The 22,203-nt window shown below is 51.5% G+C and overlaps 1 pseudogene; it reads left to right on the top strand.

The window, feature by feature from the left end:
* Positions 1 to 3,342: 3,342 nt before the first annotated feature.
* Positions 3,343 to 3,511, top strand: LOC146816844 (U2 spliceosomal RNA; annotated as a pseudogene).
* Positions 3,512 to 22,203: the final 18,692 nt, after the last annotated feature.

The raw sequence follows: 22,203 nt of genomic DNA, 5'->3' as shown, positions 1-22,203 counted from the left end.
ACAGGTGGGTCAGGGACATTGTCCAGCACGGTTACTGTCTCGAATTAACCTCCACTCCACCCAACATACCGCCAAAGCACCGTCCTATGTCTGTAGAGCACTTCGCATTATTGCAGCAGGAAGTGCTAAGTATGCTGCAAAAAGGTGCAATAGAGGTCGTGCCCATCAACCAGCAGGGGACAGGGGTGTACTCTCTGTACTTCTTAATCCCAAAAAAGGACGGGTCACTCAGACCTATACTAGACCTGAGACCCCTCAACCACTACATTCTCTCAGAGCATTTCCATATGCTCACCCTACAGCAGGTTCTCCCGCTGCTCAGCCAGGGAGACTTCCTAGCCACACTAGACCTCAAAGATGCGTACCTCCACATACCCATACACCCATCACACAGGAAATATCTCAGGTTCACTATTCAGGAACAGCACTATCCATTCAAAGTTCTCCCCTTCGGAGTAACAACAGCACTCAGGGTTTTCACCAAGTGCCTAGCTACAGTGGCTGCACATCTGCGGAGACAACACATTCACGTCTACCCTTACCTGGACGACTGGCTTGTTCAAGCAAAGTCAGCCCAGCAATGCGCCAGCCACATGTCCCTCACCATTCACCTTCTTCACAGTCTGGGATTCTCGCTAAATTACCCAAAATCACATCTCCAACCCGCACACTTACGACAGTACCTGGGCGCGACCAAAAACACTCTGGCAGCCACAGCTCAGCCAAATTTGGTGAGGATCAACAGCATGCAACAGCTGATGTCAAAGTTCAAACCTCAACGCTCCCTTCCTGCGCAAGTGTTCATGCAGTTGATAGGCATGATGGCCTCCTGCATTTTCATAGTCCCGCACGCGAGACTACATATGCGCCCGCTTCAGGAGTGCTTGGCACGTCAATGGAATCCAGCTCACGGGCAATTAAAAGACCTAGCGTTGGTGAGCGGTCGGGCATAGAACTCTCTGCATTGGTGGAATCCACAAAACCTTTGCAAGGGCCGACCGTTCCAAGATCCTGTTCCACAAATAATACTGACGGCGGACGCCTCTCTCCAGGGATGGGGAGCTCATGTACTCAATTACACAGTGCAGGGACTATGGACGACACAACAGAAGAAGATGCACATCAACCTTCTGGAACTGATGGCAATCTTCCTAGCCATGAAGGCATTCAAAGTACACTTGTGCAACAAAGTCGTGTTGATCCGGACGGACAACATGACTGCCATGTACTACATACAGAAGCAGGGAGGAACACACTCTCCACAGTTGTCTCATCTGGCTCAGAGCATGTGGAAGTGGGCCATTCAGAGGAACATATTCCTCCTGGCGGAACACCTCCCCGGCAAGGACAACCAGATGGCGGATCTGCTCAGCAGACACAGCCACCAGATGCACGAGTGGGAGCTACATCCGTCCGTTCTCCAACCGTACTTCCAACAGTGGGGTCATCCAGAGATAGACCTATTCGCCACAAACGAAAACGCGAAATGCCGAAGCTTTGCCGCCAGGTTCCCACATCCACAGTCGCAGGGCAATGCGATATGGATGAACTGGTCCGGCAGATTTGCATACGCTTTTCCCCCAGCGCCATTACTACCGCTGGTGGCACGCAAACTGCGACAGCACTCACTGACACTCATCCTAGTTGCTCCCACATGGGCGCGCCAGCCATGGTACACCACCTTTCTCGAACTTTCCGTGGTGCCGCATCAAAGGCTGCGGATCAAACCTGCACTCTTAACGCAGAACCATGGCGAAATTCAGCACCCAGATCCGCAACAGCTGAACCTGACAATCTGGCTCCTGAAGTCTTAAAGAGTTTGGCTACCTAAACCTGCCACCTGACTGTATGGAGATCATCAAAGAGGCCAGGAGACCCACTACCAGAGCTTGCTATGCGGCTAAATGGAAGAGGTTTGTCATTTACTGCAACAACAATGACATTAACCCGCTAGACGCATCCATTCAAAACATAATCTGTTACCTCTTACACCTATACCGATGCAATCTGGCATACACCTCAATACGTATCCATTTAACCGCAATAGCAGCCTATCTCCAAAACAGGCAGCACCTCTCTTTATTCAGAGTGCCTGCCATCAAAGCCTTCTTGGAGGGACTTAAACGAGTAATTCCCCCAAGACACCCACCAGCACCGGTGTGGAACCTCAACTTGGTCCTCACCAGACTGATGGGTCCACCCTTCGAACCTCTCCACTCATGTGAGATTCAATTCCTAACCTGGAAAATAGCTTTCCTAGTAGCAATCACTTCGTTAAGAAGAGTTAGTGAACTCCAGGCACTAACCATTCAAGAGCCATTCATACAGGTTCACGCAAACAGGGTCGTACTACGTACCAATCCCAAATTCATGCCTAAAGTAATATCGCAGTTCCACATGAATCAAACTATTGAACTGCCTGTTTTCTTTCAAAATCCACAAAATGTCGCTGAGAGAATGCTCCATACACTAGATGTAAAGAGGGCCCTCATGTACTATATAGACAGAACTAAGGACTTTAGGAAGACAAAACAACTTTTCGTTGCCTTTTCTCCACAACACAAGGGCAACGCCATTTCCAAAGCAGGTATAGCCAGATGGATCGTTAAATGTATTCAAATCTGCTATCAAAAAGCTAAACGCACATTAACGATTCCCCCACGAGCCCACTCAACCCGAAAGTTAGGGGCGTCCATGGCTTTCCTGGGAAACATTCCTTTACAGGGAATATGTAGAGCAGCCACATGGTCCACTATACATACATTTACCAAACACTACTGTGTAGATGTACACTCAAAACAGCAAGCAGCTGTAGGACAGGCTGTTCTCAAAACTCTTTTTCAGACTGCTGCAGCTGGCACTGGTAGCTGCCGCTAATAGGAGGTACTGCTATGTATTCTATGCACAGATATGAATTCAGCAGCCCACATGCCTCGAACTGAATATGCTACTTACCAGTATGCATCTGTTCTTGGCATGTAGGGCTGCTGACATTCATATCGCCCACCCTCCTCCCCGGCGCCTGTAGCAGCTGCAGCTCTCAGAATTACTGTATAGCATGGTCATCACTTACTATATCTACTCCATCACTGCCACAATGGCGAAAAACAATCTAAGGATGGAGAGGATGCCCATGCGCACTGTGGTCCAGGGGAGGAGTCACCTATCTCGTGATACTTCGAAGACTCTTCCAGGACAACAACGTGCAAACATCCGGACCCAACACTAGGCGGCGATCTATGCACAGATATGAATGTCAGCAGCCCTACATGCCAAGAACAGATGCATACTGGTAAGTAGCATATTCAATTTTTCCTGTATGTGTGCCTTTATAAAAACAATACAGGTTTTCAAAACAAAAATCTGTTATCAGTTTAATATCTGGTACATCCTCTATCTGGGGACCATATATCAAATTGATTTTTGGAACAGGGAGATAGAATAGGAGCTTGCTCTGTCCGTTCCAAGCATCAACCGGTATTGCAGTACCTCCAGCAATGGTGCACTTCCCCACCCGGGGAAAACAATGCTGTTGAAAGATAGATGAGAAATCGAAAGTAGCTCTTCACTACCAAACCCTGTAAAATGGCGCTACTGTGTTTGCGTGAGAATAAAACCACCCTGGTCACCACGTCTTGCTTTATTTATTTATGTCATTGATCTGCCGCAAACGCGCTTTATTTATTTATATATTTTTCACGTTTTCTGGAACTTTTTTTTATTTTTATTTCCTTCTCCATCCAGACGCTGCACTTTGAAAGAGAAAAATGTCAGAAGAAGACTGCTTTTCCAGCACCAGAGTTTCATTCGTTTTTGGATCCATTTCACTGGCAAACAAATAGAGGAGGTTTTCCAGCAAGTCAGTAGGATCGAGGTAGAGACGGGGGAAAGAAGGAAGAGAGAGAGAGAGAGGAGAGAGGAGAGAGAGAAAGAGAGAGAGAGAGAGAGAGGCGAGAGAGAGAGAGAGAGAGAGGGAGGCGAGAGAGAGAGAGAGAGAGAGAGAGACACTGCCCTTAGCTTTTCTGAGCAAGAAGAAAAATACAGAGTCCTTTTCCTTCTTTGCCCGCCCCGCCCGTCCCCAATTGGCCAAGCCTTATCTATAGGCATTTGGCGGCAGGGAAGCAGTGTCCTCGGCAGGCGAGGGCAAGGCGCCGGCCACTTCCTGTCAGGGAGCTGTCCAGGGCATCCTGGCCTGATTTCCAGCAACCCCCAGCTGCCAGGCTCTCCAGCCAGCCGGCTGGAAGTAGTGGACAGGAAGGGGCGGGGCATGCAAATACTAGAAAGAGGACAACGTGGGTATGCTAAGTGACGGCTAATGAGGCGACAGCCGAGGAGGACTCTGGGAGCAGGGAGAAGGCCAGAGGCCAGGGACTCCTTTCCATGGGCACATGCTGAGCTTTTGCTAGGAGTCAGGAAAAGAGGTGAAAGGGCCGCAAGCGACGGTGCAAGGGAAGACCCCGGTACGGGTCAGCCAGGTAGATTGCTTCAGGAGGCGTGAATTCTGGCACCATTCTGGTTATCGTTTCTCGGCCTTTTGGCTAAGATCAAGTGTAGGAGTACACTTGAGATTAACCAGAGGGCGCCTGAAACCTCAGGACCTGTTGGTTTCTGGGCCTTTGCTCCTCGGCTTATCCGTGGCAAGGCTGTGTGATCGACAGTGAAAGGGTTAAGGATCAGGTGGAAACTCTTCTGTGTTACCTGGGGGTAACTGGGCCTTCGTTCCATGGCTTGTCTTTGGCAAGGCTGCGTGGATCCCAGGTTGGCACGACAAGAGAACACCAGCACCTGGAGAGATACCCCTTGCAACATGAGTGGAGGGACTAGCTGCGGACCCCTTGCTTGCCCGGGACCCAGCTGATGCCCAAAAACTCGGGCATTTTTTGGAGAGTCCCCGGGCGCACTGACAAAGTGCTCGGCTCGGGGACACTCACTCACGAGAAACCCAACTTAGGAACACCTGTTCCCTTCAGGACACAGGTGAGCAGGGCAGGCACACCACAAAGGGGGTGGGGGGGAATACTTCACAAAAGACGTCTTTTTGTGGGAGAGTCCCTGGGCGCACCGAGGCGGTGCTAGGCCCGGGGACACTCCGAAATTCTGATCAAACTGACCAAAAGGATGATAGGGGACATGACGCCCACAGAAAAACACTCACCCTCATCACAGACGGGTAATCAGCAAGAAACACGAGCCCCCAGGTGCACCGGATGGTGCTCAGCCAGGCGGCACGCAGCATCTGCAAAAGGACACCCCTTTTTTTAGCACCTGACCAGACGGCCGGGACACCCACAGAGGTACACGTCCCTGCAAGCCAGGACCAGATCGGCACATTTTTCCGCGAGCCCCTAGGCGCACCGGACGGTGCTCGGCCAGGGGACACCCAACATCTACAAAACCCATTGCCAGCAAATCTGACCAGAAGGACATGACTGTAAGCCCACCAGAATATACGTCCCTCCAGCCCCAGATGAGACATACGCATTTTCGCGAGCCCCCAGGCGCACCGGACGGTGCTCGGCCAGGGGGCATGCAGACTGTAGGAGAGTAGGGTCTGCAATCCTATGATCACCCAGATTTTTTGCTTTTTGCTTCATTGGTTTACGACTTTCCCCGGCTGTGGGCCTGCCAATCAGACCCACAGCCTAGCTGTTCTCTCTCGAAATTATCACATGTACATTAGGTGCATCCACTAATTGGAACTGGGCCGCCTTGTCAGTCCCTGTCTCAGCATACCACAGGTATCCAGGGCATCGGTGTACCCAGGGCCTACCAGGGGCTGAAGCATGTATTATGCCACCCCTGGAATGGCCGCCCAAATCTGACACAACTGGCTGCACGACAGCTGGGGCCACGTGGTGTAATCACCCGTTGCTGTAGGTGTAGTATTCCTACACCTAAACCCTAAAAATGGACACATGGATTCCTATCAGTCACTCCTATAGCAGGCCTTATCAATCCTGAAGGCAGAGTGCAGGGAATCATGTGGCACGGTGCTCTGGCGCGAGCTGAGCCCGTCGACGGCTTGCGGAACCAAGTCCTAATAGCCGTTCCATGGTGACGCGGGCCAACTACTTTTAATGCAATTGCTAACTTTGGCCTCACCTCACCTATACATGTCGAGTAAGGTGTCATACGAATGGGAATACGAACCCCTCGCCAGCCCCGGCGACGGGGTTAGCATTCCCCCCTTTTAGAGGGACACGACATGGAAGTAACCTTGAACCCCGGTTAAAGTTGACTCAAGCCTCAGCATCACAAAATGGATGCTGCCACCAGACACACGTCTGACCTCCTGCTGCTGGGGGACCTTCCAGCAAAGGGAGCTTGGACAAAGGGTTTCCTGTCGAGGGCGGTGTTAGCACCATCCCAGACAGGGTTTGTGTATCCCAGGTAGGCAGGGCTGAAAGGAAGGTGATTGCCAGTGGCACCCCGGTGCTCACTGTGCATAGCCCGGCTCAAACCAGTTTCGGGGGCACACCAGCCCCTGAGCTGGCGCGAAGCCGGACAAAGGACAGGGGTGTAACCACCCCCCTCCTGGCTCCACCCATAGGTAGAACCTAGTCACGGGCCAGCCCCTTTCTCTTAGAATAAAGGTAGGAGCGAGTCCCCTTCCCAAATTGGATAATCAGATAATCGGATAACTCCGAATCACGAACCACTTTCCACGAAAGGAACCCTTGACTATTTCTGAAGACTCTCCCTTGTGGCTAAGGAGTAGCCACCCTGCACCAGCAGGCACCATCTAAGCGCTTGCGGTTTGTTGTAAGTCTCTCCTACGGATCAAGACTGCCCAGCTCGACGAGACCCGAGTCCCTGCCATCTCTGACCTTTTACCTCCCTCATCAGCTCAGCTGAGAGTCGTAGGTGTGACGAGACCTGCGGGACCGGCTATCTTCAGAACCTGCACGACGCTTATCTAGCACGCCCACCGAGGGACCCTCAAGTGAGTGCACCTAGGGTTTGAGAAGCCCTAACCCTGAGCAGCTCCAGCATCGAAGTCTGCCTCCCCAGCATCCCCGAGATCTGCGTGGGGGCCCTTCCGCTCCTTGTTGTTCACCGCGTTGTTCGACCACTCGCCGACCGGCTTGTGGCCCTCTTCACGACGCACCACGATTGTTTCATCACTAGTCTGGTTGCTCCAGACTGGCTCTTGCTCCCCTTCAACGGAGGAGTACCACGGACCCTCCTGGTCCACTCCCGACGCCATCTTGACTCCCCCGCTTGGGTGGCCACTGCCAAGATCCGCTGCCCCTTCCTGGGCCCAGCATCATCGACAGCAGACACCTTCGTGGGACAGCTCGCCCTCCATCCTGGTCGCCGCCGCGCCTCCTGGTCCGAGGAACAGCCGAGTCCGACGTCACCCACTCACCTGGTCGAGGTGACTTCAGCCGGTACCCTCCAGGTACCCACACGATCGCTGGCTAGCGGTTGAGAACTGAGTCCCCTCTGCTTTCAGGTTTTCCTTCACCACCGATCCAGGCTTGGATCGCTCTGAACATCGTCACTGGTCGCCTGCCAGCAACTTCTTCTTTCAGGCTCCTGAGACTACACGAGGACTCCCGACATCTTGACGAACTTCACACAGCCGTAGCCTCCGGGCTAGGTAACTCGAGCATCTCGGTGCTCCATCGCAGGTTCGCTCTACAAGTGTCCAGCTCCTTTTTCGTTTAGTCCCACTGATCGGATCACTCCGGAATCAGTATCTCCAGACTCTAACCATTCGCATTTCACTGTTAGTGTAGATGGTTTCTCGTGCCCCTCGGGCCTTTGTGTAAATTGTGCAACTGAAGTATTTTCCTAAGAGTTTTGTAGTGTGCTTAGCTCCCTGACTCATAAAGAGCCAGGGTAGTCTTGTTAGAAATAAATATCCTTTTATTTTCATAACAACTTGTGTGGTGTCCTTTCACTTGGTGTTCAAGGGGTATATGTGATGGTAAACAGCTGGCTTAACACGCCCTCTAGAGTTTAGCCTAAGACTGCTCGTATCCACGCTACTAGGATAGCTGGTCTATAAGGTTGACTTACAACCAATCATCAATAAGGGTCGTTTGGAATGATACACAGTGATCACTAGAATAGTGAGCACTACATATCAGGCCAACTTCTCACATTGGTGAGCAGCGGTTGGGATTTGAGCTTGCTGTTGTTTTACCACACACGTATCCTAAGAATATCGCAGTGAAAGATCACATAAGTACCCAGGTACATATAACTTAACTTAGAATACTCCGAGTTCTACTGAACCGGCTGTTGTAGTGTAACAGGGCTTAGCACACCCTGACTACGACTCTTAGCAAGGGATCAGTAGGTAAACCCATAGTGTAGGTAGGTGCAACACTTACACCTCACTAGAAAAGCATGTCGGTCCACGGAGAGTCTGAAGGGACTCCCTTAGTGGTCAGTGACCCTCCACAGGTCGTGTCACGATATGCAACTCTTAGCTTCAAGGAGATGAGACAACTGTGTGCCTCCAGGAAGCTAAACCAGGGTTCTAACCCTACCATCGCAATACTGATAGGTCTCTTAGAGGCGTACGATGCTAGGAGGTCCTCTAACCCAGGTCCCCCCAGTGCAGATGGGAACATGCCTCCCTTAGAGGGAACCCTCGGTGACCCAGACCTCGACCTCCACACAGAGGAGGACGAGGACGAGTTATCGGGAGACGAGGCAGACAAAGGTCCAGTGGTAGTCGGCAGGCTTACAAGGACCAACTTAAGCAGGCATGAGAATGGAACTGGGGGAGCCCCGGGCCCACGCTCAAGCAGGCTTAACCTTGGGAACGGACGAGCTAGGTCTCTCTCCAGAGGCTCTGGCAGATCGGTTCATACACATGTCTCTCAGGCACCTTCTCAGAGAGGAATGACTTCCCCTCAGAGGAGGGAGCATGAAGCGAAGATGCGGGAAGTCAATCTGAGGATCGAGCGGGAAGAACTTGCCCTCGCCAAAGAAAGACTTGCCTTGGCCCGAGAGCAGAATTTAAGTGGGTTAGATCCCACTGGTGGCAGCATTCTCAATAGAGAGAAAGACAGGGGTATAGACACTAGACACCTGAGTAAAATAGTGCCCCCCTTTAAACAAGGGGACGACATCCACAAGTGGATAACTGCCTTGGAGAGGGCCTGCACTGTCCAGTGCGTCCCCCCAAGTCAGTGGGCAGCTATACTGTGGCTTTCCTTTGAAGGTAAAGGAAGGGACAAGCTCCTCACTACAAGAGCTGAGGATGCTAACAACTACCAAGTCCTGAAGAACACACTGATTGATGGGTTCGGCTTAACCACGGAACAGTACCGGGTGCTGTTCCGGGACACCCAGAAAATTCAGTCTCAGGATTGGGCTGACTTTGTCGATTGTGCCACTAAGGCTTTGGAAGGCTGGTTGCTGGGTAGCAAGGTTACTGATTACACAGGATTGTACAATCTTATCATGCGAGAACAGATTTTAAACAACTGTCAGAACCAATTGTTGCATCAGCACCTTGTCGACTCGGATCTGACCTCTCCCCAAGAATTGGGAAAGAAGGCAGACAGATGGGTCAGAACAAGGGTCAAGCAGAACCAGAATCAGAACCAGGGTGGTCAGAAGAAAGCAGACCAAAAGGGTAACAAGAACGAACAAAATGACCAGAAGTCTTCGACAGGTCCCCAACAAACCAAAGAGGGTGGGGGTCAGGCTTCACAGAAGAAGAAGACTCAAGAAGGCCAGTCAAAAAGGTGGTGCCAATACTGTAAAAGTAAGACTCACTGGTTTAGTGAGTGCACCAAGAAAGGAGGGCAAACTCCTGCCACTGCAGCCCCTAAGGCACCTGCGCCCCCTAGTACAGTCAGCAGTGGTAGTGAGCCTCCCAAGGCATTAGTTGGGTTAACCTTGGGAACCGAGGGGAGTGACGACTTAGTCGGCACGCTCACTCAGGCCGTCCTTGTCTGTACAGGGGATATGGATATGTCCCCTGATGCCAGTCCCAATACTTTGGGCAAATACAGACAGACACCTTTGATAAATGGAAAAGTGGCTCAGGCCTACAGGGACACGTGTGCCAGTGTCACCAAGGTGACGCCTAACTTCGTGGACCCTGGACAGATCATGCTAGGTACCAGTTACCTAGTGACCAATGCCAGCAACGTCACTACCAATCACAGTATGGCAGTTGTTGATTTCTCCTGGGGAGGGGTAAGTGGCCCGAAAAAGGTTGTGGTTAGTTCAGACCTCCCCGTAGAATGTCTGTTGGGCAATGATTTGGAAACGTCACAATGGTCAGAAGTGGAGCAGAGGACTCACATGGAGATGTTAGGCTTGCCAGCACATGTCCTTGCTGTGACCAGGTCACAGGCCAAAAGATGCCCCACTGAACAGGTGCTGGATCCTGGAAGAACGGACCAGACACCTTCCAAGAAAAGGAGCAGTAAGGGTAAGGCTTCGCCTTCCCCCTTGCCCCAGGTCGTGGATCAAGTCTCCGAGGAGGCTGACCTTAAAGAACTGAGGGAAACTGAGCCGCAAGAGCTCAAACCTGGTCAGGTTGAGTTTCTGGGCTCAGGGGGACCCTCCAGGGAAGACCTGGGGAAGGCACAGTTAGACTGCCCCTCACTTGAACCCCTCAGACAGCAGGCCGCTGCTGAGGCTGCAGGGAACGCCACGGGTACCCACAAAGTGTACTGGGACGATGGACTCCTGTACTCTGAGGCAAGAGACCCCAAACCTGGTGCGACCAGGAGGCTGGTCATCCCCTTGTCTCTGAGAGGTTTCCTTCTCACCTTGGCCCACGAGATTCCCCTTGCAGGTCACTTAGGCCAGAATAAGACTTGGGACAGAATTGTTCCACACTTTCACTGGCCCCACATGTCCGAAGATACGAAGGAGTTTTGCTGCTCCTGTGTCACTTGCCAAGCCAGTGGTAAGTCAGGTGGCACGACAAAGGCCCCCCTCATACCACTACCAGTGGTGGGGGTACCCTTCGAACGAGTGGGGATCGACATTGTCGGACCAATGGAACCCCAGACAGCATCAGGGCACAAGTTTATACTGGTGGTGGTGGACCACGCCACCAGGTATCCTGAAGCTATTCCCCTTAGGACCACTACGGCACCTGTGGTGGCACGGGCCCGACTTGGAGTGTTCTCCAGAGTGGGCTTCCCTAAGGAGGTCGTCTCAGACAGAGGTGCAAACTTCATGTCGGGATATCTGACTGCTATGTGGAAGGAATGTGGTGTCAACTACAAGTTCACCACACCCTATCACCCACAATGCAATGGGCTGGTTGAGAGATTCAACCGGACCCTAAAAGGGATGATTCACGGACTACCTGAAAAGCTTCGGCGGAGATGGGATGTCCTGATACCCTGCCTCTTGTTCGCCTACAGAGAGGTCCCGCAGAAGGGGGTTGGCTACAGCCCTTTTGAGCTTCTGTTCGGACATCCTGTAAGGGGACCCCTTTGTTTGGTAAAGGAAGGATGGGAGAGACCTCTCAGAAAGCCGGCATCAAACATTGTGGACTATGTGCTCGGTCTCCGCTCGCGGATGGCGGAGTACATGGAAAAGGCGTCTAAAAACCTTGAGGCGAGCCAAGAATTACAGAAAGCTTGGCACGACCAAAAGGCTGTCCTGACTGTGTATCAGCCTGGACAGAAGGTGTGGGTGCTGGAGCCAGTGGCCCCAGCAGCACTCAAAGACAAATGGTCTGGGCCCCACACGATCATTGAGCAAAAGGGAGAGGTCACCTACCTGGTAGACCTGGGAACTCCCCGGAGCCCCCACAGGGTGCTCCACGTAAACAGGCTCAAGGCATATGTCGACAGGGAGGGCATGGGCTTGCTCATGGCCACAGATGAGGGACAGGAGGAGGAGAGTGACCCTCTCCCGGACCTGCTCTCTCAGAACCCTGACGATGGATCAGTAGATGGTGTTGTCTTTTGTGGCAGCCTCTCTGGACATCAACAAGAGGATTGTAAACAGGTTCTTCAATCCTTTCGACATATGTTCTCTCTGACACCCAGTCAGACCAAGTGGTGTACCCACGAGGTCGACACTGGGGACAGTCTGCCCGTAAAGAGTAAAATCTATCGGCAACCTGATCATGTCAGAGACTGCATCAAGACAGAGGTGCAGAAAATGTTGGAGCTGGGAGTCATTGAACCCTCGGACAGCCCCTGGGCTAGTCCCGTAGTGCTCGTGCCGAAACCTCACACCCAGGGCGGTAAGAAAGAGATGAGGTTTTGCGTGGACTACAGAGGTCTCAATGCGGTCACTAAGACCGACGCCCACCCGATACCAAGAGCAGACGAACTTATCGACCGGTTGGCCTCGGCCAACTACTTAAGTACGTTTGACCTGACAGCTGGGTATTGGCAAATCAGGTTAGCTGAGGAGGCCAAGCCCAAAACAGCATTTTCTACCCCGGGTGGGCATTATCAGTTCGTGGTAATGCCCTTTGGTTTGAAAAATGCACCTGCCACCTTCCAAAGGCTGGTGAATCGAGTTCTCACTGGGTTGGACGACTTCTGTGCGGCGTATCTGGACGATATCGCTGTCTTTAGCTCCACCTGGGAGGATCACCTGGTCCACCTGAGGAAAGTGTTAGAGGCCCTGCAGAAGGCAGGCCTCACTATCAAGGCCACCAAGTGCCAGATAGGGCAGACACAGGTTGTATACCTGGGCCACCTTGTAGGTGGAGGCCAGGTTCAACCATTGGAGAGCAAAATACAGGCCATCCAGGACTGGGCTCCTCCAACCACCCAGACTCAGGTTCGAGCTTTCTTGGGCCTGACTGGTTATTACCGGAAATTTGTCAGAAATTATGGATCCATTGTGACCCCGCTAAACGACCTGACAAGTAAAAAGATGCCAAAAAAAGTTCAGTGGACAGCAAGCTGTCAGAAGGCATTCGATGACCTAAAGCAGGCCATGTGCACAGCACCTATCCTAAAGAGTCCAGACTACTCCAAACCATTCATTGTCCAAACAGACGCTTCGGAGCTGGGTGTGGGAGCTGTTCTATCGCAACTGAATTTTGATGGTCACGACCAGCCCATAGCTTTTATTAGCAGGAGGCTGTCCCCCAGAGAGAAGAATTGGTCAGCTATCGAGAGGGAGGCCTTTGCTGTGGTTTGGGCCCTGAAGAAGTTGAGGCCATACTTGTTTGGCACTCACTTCAAGATTCAGACCGACCATAAGCCCCTCTTGTGGCTAAATCAAATGAAGGGTGAAAACCCCAAACTACTTAGGTGGTCCATTTCCCTACAGGGGATGGACTTCACAGTGGAGCATAGACCTGGCACTGATCATGGCAATGCAGATGGGCTCTCCAGGTATTTCCACTTAGAGCAAGAAGACTCACCTGGTCGAGGTTAGCTTATTGTCCCAAAGTTTGGGGGGGGGTCATGTAGGAGAGTAGGGTCTGCAATCCTATGATCACCCAGATTTTTTGCTTTTTGCTTCATTGGTTTACGACTTTCCCCGGCTGTGGGCCTGCCAATCAGACCCACAGCCTAGCTGTTCTCTCTCGAAATTATCACATGTACATTAGGTGCATCCACTAATTGGAACTGGGCCGCCTTGTCAGTCCCTGTCTCAGCATACCACAGGTATCCAGGGCATCGGTGTACCCAGGGCCTACCAGGGGCTGAAGCATGTATTATGCCACCCCTGGAATGGCCGCCCAAATCTGACACAACTGGCTGCACGACAGCTGGGGCCACGTGGTGTAATCACCCGTTGCTGTAGGTGTAGTATTCCTACACCTAAACCCTAAAAATGGACACATGGATTCCTATCAGTCACTCCTATAGCAGGCCTTATCAATCCTGAAGGCAGAGTGCAGGGAATCATGTGGCACAGTGCTCTGGCGCGAGCTGAGCCCGTCGCCGGCTTGCGGAACCAAGTCCTAATAGCCGTTCCATGGTGACGCGGGCCAACTACTTTTAATGCAATTGCTAACTTTGGCCTCACCTCACCTATACATGTCGAGTAAGGTGTCATACGAATGGGAATACGAACCCCTCGCCAGCCCCGGCGACGGGGTTAGCATTCCCCCCTTTTAGAGGGACACGACATGGAAGTAACCTTGAACCCCGGTTAAAGTTGACTCAAGCCTCAGCATCACAAAATGGATGCTGCCACCAGACACACGTCTGACCTCCTGCTGCTGGGGGACCTTCCAGCAAAGGGAGCTTGGACAAAGGGTTTCCTGTCGAGGGCGGTGTTAGCACCATCCCAGACAGGGTTTGTGTATCCCAGGTAGGCAGGGCTGAAAGGAAGGTGATTGCCAGTGGCACCCCGGTGCTCACTGTGCATAGCCCGGCTCAAACCAGTTTCGGGGGCACACCAGCCCCTGAGCTGGCGCGAAGCCGGACAAAGGACAGGGGTGTAACCACCCCCCTCCTGGCTCCACCCATAGGTAGAACCTAGTCACGGGCCAGCCCCTTTCTCTTAGAATAAAGGTAGGAGCGAGTCCCCTTCCCAAATTGGATAATCAGATAATCGGATAACTCCGAATCACGAACCACTTTCCACGAAAGGAACCCTTGACTATTTCTGAAGACTCTCCCTTGTGGCTAAGGAGTAGCCACCCTGCACCAGCAGGCACCATCTAAGCGCTTGCGGTTTGTTGTAAGTCTCTCCTACGGATCAAGACTGCCCAGCTCGACGAGACCCGAGTCCCTGCCATCTCTGACCTTTTACCTCCCTCATCAGCTCAGCTGAGAGTCGTAGGTGTGACGAGACCTGCGGGACCGGCTATCTTCAGAACCTGCACGACGCTTATCTAGCACGCCCACCGAGGGACCCTCGAGTGAGTGCACCTAGGGTTTGAGAAGCCCTAACCCTGAGCAGCTCCAGCATCGAAGTCTGCCTCCCCAGCATCCCCGAGATCTGCGTGGGGGCCCTTCCGCTCCTTGTTGTTCACCGCGTTGTTCGACCACTCGCCGACCGGCTTGTGGCCCTCTTCACGACGCACCACGATTGTTTCATCACTAGTCTGGTTGCTCCAGACTGGCTCTTGCTCCCCTTCAACGGAGGAGTACCACGGACCCTCCTGGTCCACTCCCGACGCCATCTTGACTCCCCCGCTTGGGTGGCCACTGCCAAGATCCGCTGCCCCTTCCTGGGCCCAGCATCATCGACAGCAGACACCTTCGTGGGACAGCTCGCCCTCCATCCTGGTCGCCGCCGCGCCTCCTGGTCCGAGGAACAGCCGAGTCCGACGTCACCCACTCACCTGGTCGAGGTGACTTCAGCCGGTACCCTCCAGGTACCCACACGATCGCTGGCTAGCGGTTGAGAACTGAGTCCCCTCTGCTTTCAGGTTTTCCTTCACCACCGATCCAGGCTTGGATCGCTCTGAACATCGTCACTGGTCGCCTGCCAGCAACTTCTTCTTTCAGGCTCCTGAGACTACACGAGGACTCCCGACATCTTGACGAACTTCACACAGCCGTAGCCTCCGGGCTAGGTAACTCGAGCATCTCGGTGCTCCATCGCAGGTTCGCTCTACAAGTGTCCAGCTCCTTTTTCGTTTAGTCCCACTGATCGGATCACTCCGGAATCAGTATCTCCAGACTCTAACCATTCGCATTTCACTGTTAGTGTAGATGGTTTCTCGTGCCCCTCGGGCATTTGTGTAAATTGTGCAACTGAAGTATTTTCCTAAGAGTTTTGTAGTGTGCTTAGCTCCCTGACTCATAAAGAGCCAGGGTAGTCTTGTTAGAAATAAATATCCTTTTATTTTCATAACAACTTGTGTGGTGTCCTTTCACTTGGTGTTCAAGGGGTATATGTGATGGTAAACAGCTGGCTTAACACGCCCTCTAGAGTTTAGCCTAAGACTGCTCGTATCCACGCTACTAGGATAGCTGGTCTATAAGGTTGACTTACAACCAATCATCAATAAGGGTCGTTTGGAATGATACACAGTGATCACTAGAATAGTGAGCACTACATATCAGGCCAACTTCTCACACAGACGCCAAAGGAAAGCACACTAGTCAGAAAAAGCGAGCCCCTGGGCGCACCTCACGGTGTGTAGAAATCAAAACCTTCTCAGGGGCTTAACTGATACACCTGGTCCTTTTAAACCAACAAAGAAGAGATTGGCACAGAAGCTGTAATATAGAAGACACCTTTTTATTTAATCTCTGAAGAGGGAAAAAATGCGTCACACAGTATTCTCAAATCACTGTATGAGACATTTTCTAAGGAGTACAGAGAACAGGGGCATTATATACCCACACAGGGGCTGAAAAAAGGCGGTACAAGTACACATGAGAAGAGTTATGCACATAGATGGTCATACAGAAACTGCACAGTCAACAAGTAGGAGGAGTAATAAGTTGCTGACATTAGTTAGAACAGCCTGACAGTTCTATACTAGGAACAGGTGCACTCTACTAGCTAAGCACATCTGAGCATGTGCAAGACTCTGGGAGAGGGAAACAGCAAATGGCCAGCACATAGCTAACTAAAATGGCTGCCAAGTACAAAATGGCTTTTAGCTCATGCTAAGAGATTAATGCAATCTTCAACAGGTGCACGGCCTGGGGGCACGCCCAACTACAACAGATAAAGGAGTTTTTAAGCAAAGCGACCCCCCCAGGCACATCTAACAGTGCTCGGCCAGGGGGCTTGCATCCAAAAGCACAGAAGTCATCTACGGCATTTTCGGTGAGCCCCCAGACGCACCGGCTGGTGCACGGTCAGGGGGCACACACGCCAACGAGGACACAGGATGGCTGCCCCAAGATCGTACGCGGCCCCAGCAGGAAACGGATACGGAAAAGGGCATACCAACAAAGACAAGAGCACAGAGAACAAAGGTAATATACCAATCTCCAACATCAGATTCACTGACGCGCTTTTGAATCATCTTGCACCTACCCTTTGAAGGCTCGCCGTGAGGGGAACGGCTACTTGGGGGAGCCGCCTTGCCTGCCTGCCGTGTACCAGGGACCAGGAGTCTACCTACACCGCCGTGAGGTGAACGGCTCGGAGACCACAAGCCCCAGCATCCTGAGCACCGGGCGCCTGCCGCTGACGTCATCAGGCAGCGCCCGGGCTCCACAAAAGCCCCGCAGGCTTCACGCAGCGCGGGACGCGCTTTTGAATCATCTTGCACCTACCCTTTGAAGGCTCGCCGTGAGGGGAACGGCTACTTGGGGGAGTCGCCTTGCCTGCCTGCCGTGTACCAGGGACCAGGAGTCTACCTACACCGCCGTGAGGTGAACGGCTCGGAGACCACAAGCCCCAGCATCCTGAGCACCGGGCGCCTGCCGCTGACGTCATCAGGCAGCGCCCGGGCTCCACAAAAGCCCCGCAGGCTTCACGCAGCGCGGGACGCGCTTTTGAATCATCTTGCACCTACCCTTTGAAGGCTTGCCGTGAGGGGAACGGCTACTTGGGGGAGTCGCCTTGCCTGCCTGCCGTGTACCAGGGACCAGGAGTCTACCTACACCGCAGTGAGGTGAACGGCTCGGAGACCACAAGCCCCAGCATCCTGAGCACCGGGCGCCTGCCGCTGACGTCATCAGGCAGCGCCCGGGCTCCACAAAAGCCCCGCAGGCTTCACGCAGCGTGGGACGCGCTTTTGAATCATCTTGCACCTACCCTTTGAAGGCTCGCCGTGAGGGGAACGGCTACTTGGGGGAGTCGCCTTGCCTGCCTGCCGTGTACCAGGGACCAGGAGTCTACCTACACCGCCGTGAGGTGAACGGCTCGGAGACCACAAGCCCCAGCATCCTGAGCACCGGGCGCCTGCCGCTGACGTCATCAGGCAGCGCCCGGGCTCCACAAAAGCCCCGCAGGCTTCACGCAGCGCGGGACGCGCTTTTGAATCATCTTGCACCTACCCTTTGAAGGCTCGCCGTGAGGGGAACGGCTACTTGGGGGAGTCGCCTTGCCTGCCTGCCGTGTACCAGGGACCAGGAGTCTACCTACACCGCCGTGAGGTGAACGGCTCGGAGACCACAAGCCCCAGCATCCTGAGCACCGGGCGCCTGCCGCTGACGTCATCAGGCAGCGCCCGGGCTCCACAAAAGCCCCGCAGGCTTCACGCAGCGCGGGACGCGCTTTTGAATCATCTTGCACATACCCTTTGAAGGCTCGCCGTGAGGGGAACGGCTACTTGGGGGAGTCGCCTTGCCTGCCTGCCGTGTACCAGGGACCAGGAGTCTACCTACACCGCCGTGAGTTGAACGGCTCGGAGACCACAAGCCCCAGCATCCTGAGCACCAGGCGCCTGCCGCTGACGTCATCAGGCAGCGCCCGGGCTCCACAAAAGCCCCGCAGGCTTCACGCAGCGCGGGACGCGCGCGGGCAGCGCCCGGGCGAAGCCCGGGCCAAGGGCGGGCCCGTCCTTGCCCGTCATAGCCCGGAGTAGGCTGGGCTGGGCCACGCTATTTGGCTGGAGCTCCCCACAGAGCGAATAACAGAGTGGCCGACAATCATAAAGGTACTGTTGGCTTTTGCGCTGGACTGCCGCCTCTGTGTTTGTTATCTTGTGTACCCCCTTAACCCTGCTGTTCATACTAATTGCCTTATCTAATCGACAATGAACAAAGTTAAGGGCAACTTGGGCAATAGGGTGGTGGGCACTTTGGATGCTTTTTTATCCAGGGCGAACTCTGTGTTGACCCAAGAGATCCTGGATACTGAACGCAGACTCTCCTTAGATCCCCACAGCTCTTTGAATAGGCAACCAGTGACGCCAGAATCCCTCACACCATTAGATTTAGATGATGCTGAGTGTTCACAGATTAATATATCACCGTCTCAGCCCACTGAGGAGTTGGACATTCCGGCGGAGGAAGAATTAGTGGCTGTGGATAGAGGGATGATCACCAGGGGGAAACAGGGTAAAAATAAATCAATCAAGGCTCCAAACCCCAGGAAGAAGGGAAAAAGGGAACACAAGCTAGTGGGTGTACAAGAAAGTGAGGGTGTGACAACAGCCAACACTCCAACCCCAGTCAATACCGATCATGCTATTATTACCGGGGTGAAACAGATATCCGAGAATGTTATTGAGGGTAGTCATACACAGGGGGACAACCCAGATACTCTTGAAATGCTACTGAAGAAGTACCTGGACCCGATCCTAAAAAAGCTTATTAGCATAAAGAAAAGACTAACAATTATAGAAAGGAACAGTGAGGGGAAATCTGACGGCAGACCACTCAGTACACATAATTCTGTAGTAGAAGTGCCTTTAGGTAGCAATTCTATAGCACATAATGCTGATCTAACCACGAGAAAAGAGGTCCCGACTAATACAGCCGCCCATTCACTTCGACTGACCGAATCCATACCCAATCAGGGGCCTCAGGAATCTATTAAACATAATAGGACAACTGTTAACAGTACGATCAATCGGGAACGGATAATCTCTGATCATCATCTACAGGAATTCAACCCGATTGACCTCCCATGGGAATCTGTACCCTATACTGTAATCCTAAGTAATGTTCCCCAACTGAAGGAAGGGGTTACTGAAGACTTTGTTCAACTTAAAAATAAGTTGAATCAATGGTTCACCAACAACCTATATAGGGGACAGGATGTTAACAGATTCATAATCATGGCCCGTAGAACTAAATGGATCGGTAACAGTACTAAATTATACAACGGCGATTGTATCGTTGTAAACTTTGACAACCCATACACTGCTAATAAAATCTTACAGGAGTTTCAATTGGGCAATCCGGGCACTGGCTCTAACATAGTGATTTTACCCCTCAGATTTTTCTATCAACAGGAATCCCGGCAGCATAGAGCTGATATCAATAGTAAAGAGTTCACACACTCAAGGGACACCATGAGACAGATTCCCCCCAATCGAATAAATAATCGACCCTACCACATGAGGAGCAGGGTTAATCCTGCTATTGCCCAAGGTTTGGAATTAACAAATAGATACCAGCCACTATCAGATATTGATGAGTGTGACTGACTAACCCCCTTGGTGTCAGGTGAAACAAATCCACAAACTCCGATACAGGCTGAAAACAATGATAATGCAATAGATAAATCTCTTATTCCCAGAAATAACATCCTATCCTGGAACATTGCAGGGTTGGCCAGGAAATGTAGTGATCCGCGCTGGATTGCGTTTGTAACCCAGTATAGGATCATTAACTTACAGGAAACTTGGGATATGGACAATAACTATTACCTAGATGGCTATCAGGCTTACTTTGTTCCGGCCTCTCCTGCGGCCAGTGGCAGGCCGAAGGGAGGCCTTGTTACCTATGTTTCACTAGACATCAAATGTGAGGTGCGCCAGATTTCCCATTCCCACCCCGGAATTTTAGCAATCATTCTGAGAAAGGGGCAAGTAGAGTGGGGGTTAATAAACTTTTACAACTCCCCAACCACAGTGGAAGACGGAGGAAACATCAAGTCTTTGGCTACATTCATAAAAAAAATACATGGCCAATATCCTGCATAGTTTAATTATTACTGGGGATTTCAATATTCATCCATGTGGTAATCCTTCCACCACCTTCTTAGCTAATTTAGGTTGTCCATTAATATCTGGTCTACATTTGAGCACACACTTTATGGAGAGGAATTAAATGACTTTATGTGTGAATTTGATATGGGGACAGTTATGTCCCATATGAGTCCGTCCACTTTGTATACCATCCCAACCTTTATAGGTAAAGGGAATGGAACTTTTATCGATTATATTTTGATTTCTAATTCTTTAAATTCCCATTTAGGGGACTTTTCTATTTTATCTAACGAATTTAGCGATCATAACCCGCTGGCGGTTTATCTTGGTGGTATACTGTCTGACCCAATATGTTCCAAACCAGCTATAGGAGTCCTAAGACCAACCGATGGGAAAAGGAGGCTAAAGTGGACCCAAATATCGCCTAGTGATTTCTATGAAAAAGTAAAGACCAATTGCACGGATGAAATAGATACCTGTACAACTGCTGGAACTATGGCCAGTACCGTTTTGGATGCCTTTGTCAATTTAACAGCTAAAATATCTAGTTTAATGTTAACAAGAGCAGGACACAATGTTAAGGGCGGCCCAAAATGGTTTGATAAAAATTGTTCCAAGGCGGCTAAATTATTAAAAGAAGCACTTGTGAAAAAACCTAGAGACGTAGTTGCAGTACGCAGTTTGAGAAGATCATACAGGGATACCTTAGCACTCCGTAGGTCCTCTTTAAAAGAAGAGGCATGGGAAGAACTAGTAGACAGCAGCACTTTAAAAGACAGTGCTAGGTTTTGGAAAACCGTAAATGGTCCCTTATTCCACCAGGAGGGAGGGGATGGTCTGGTGGCTCATATCGCCGAAAGTGACTGGGTCAACTATTTTAAAATAATGTTCGATTGCCCGACTGAACCTAATGACAATAGAGTGAATGATAGAGCAGCACCTACACCAATTTTTACAGAATTGGAGATTCTGGATGGAATCAAGGGCCTGACATGTAATAAAGCTCCTGTGCCCGACGGGATCCCCCCGGATTTATACAAATCAGATCCCCAATTCTGGGCAGCTATCCTTTGCCCGGTAGTAAACGCGGCAATTACAGAAGGCTGTTTAAACAGCTGGGCATTATCCACTATTGTGCCGGTGTTCAAAAAAGGCAACAGAAATGATACAAGCTGCTATAGACCAATATCACTTATAGATTCGGTGGTGAAGGTGATAGGGCGTGTTATTCTAACTAGGTTGAAGGATTGGGCAGTCGAAAACAAGATTTTAACAGATTGTCAGTATAGTTTCCAGGCAGGACGTTCGACTATAACACAATGTCTCAATCTGTATTTGTTGCTTAACAAATACACTGTGGTAAATCCTGGTTCGATTCATCTCGCCTTCATGGACCTCTCATCAGCTTTTGATTGTGTCAACAGGTCTAAGCTCTGGCGGGCCATGGAGGCGAGAGGGGTAGACGTGGGGTTGGTTAATTTCTTGAGGGATTTGCATTCCTCGACTCGAGCAAATGTCAGGTATGACAAGGATTTAAAGGTCACAGCCGACTTTCCCATTAAGAAAGGTGTAAGGCAAGGATGCATTATGGCCCCGTTTTTATTTAACTTTTACATTAATGACCTTGAGAGGACCCTGGTTGAGACTGGTGCAGATTTCCCGCGAATAGCAGGAAGGGGTATTCCACTCCTGCTGTACGCGGATGACGCTGTACTTTTAGCCAGAACTGAAATTGGGCTTCAGACACTGTTAAATGCCTTCCATGGGTTTAT

The sequence above is a fragment of the Triturus cristatus genome, chromosome 6, assembly GCF_964204655.1.
Source record: "Triturus cristatus chromosome 6, aTriCri1.1, whole genome shotgun sequence".
Lineage (NCBI taxonomy): Eukaryota > Metazoa > Chordata > Amphibia > Caudata > Salamandridae > Triturus > Triturus cristatus.
Note: the sequence above shows the minus strand (reverse complement) of the source record. Positions and strands in the feature narration are given on the sequence as shown.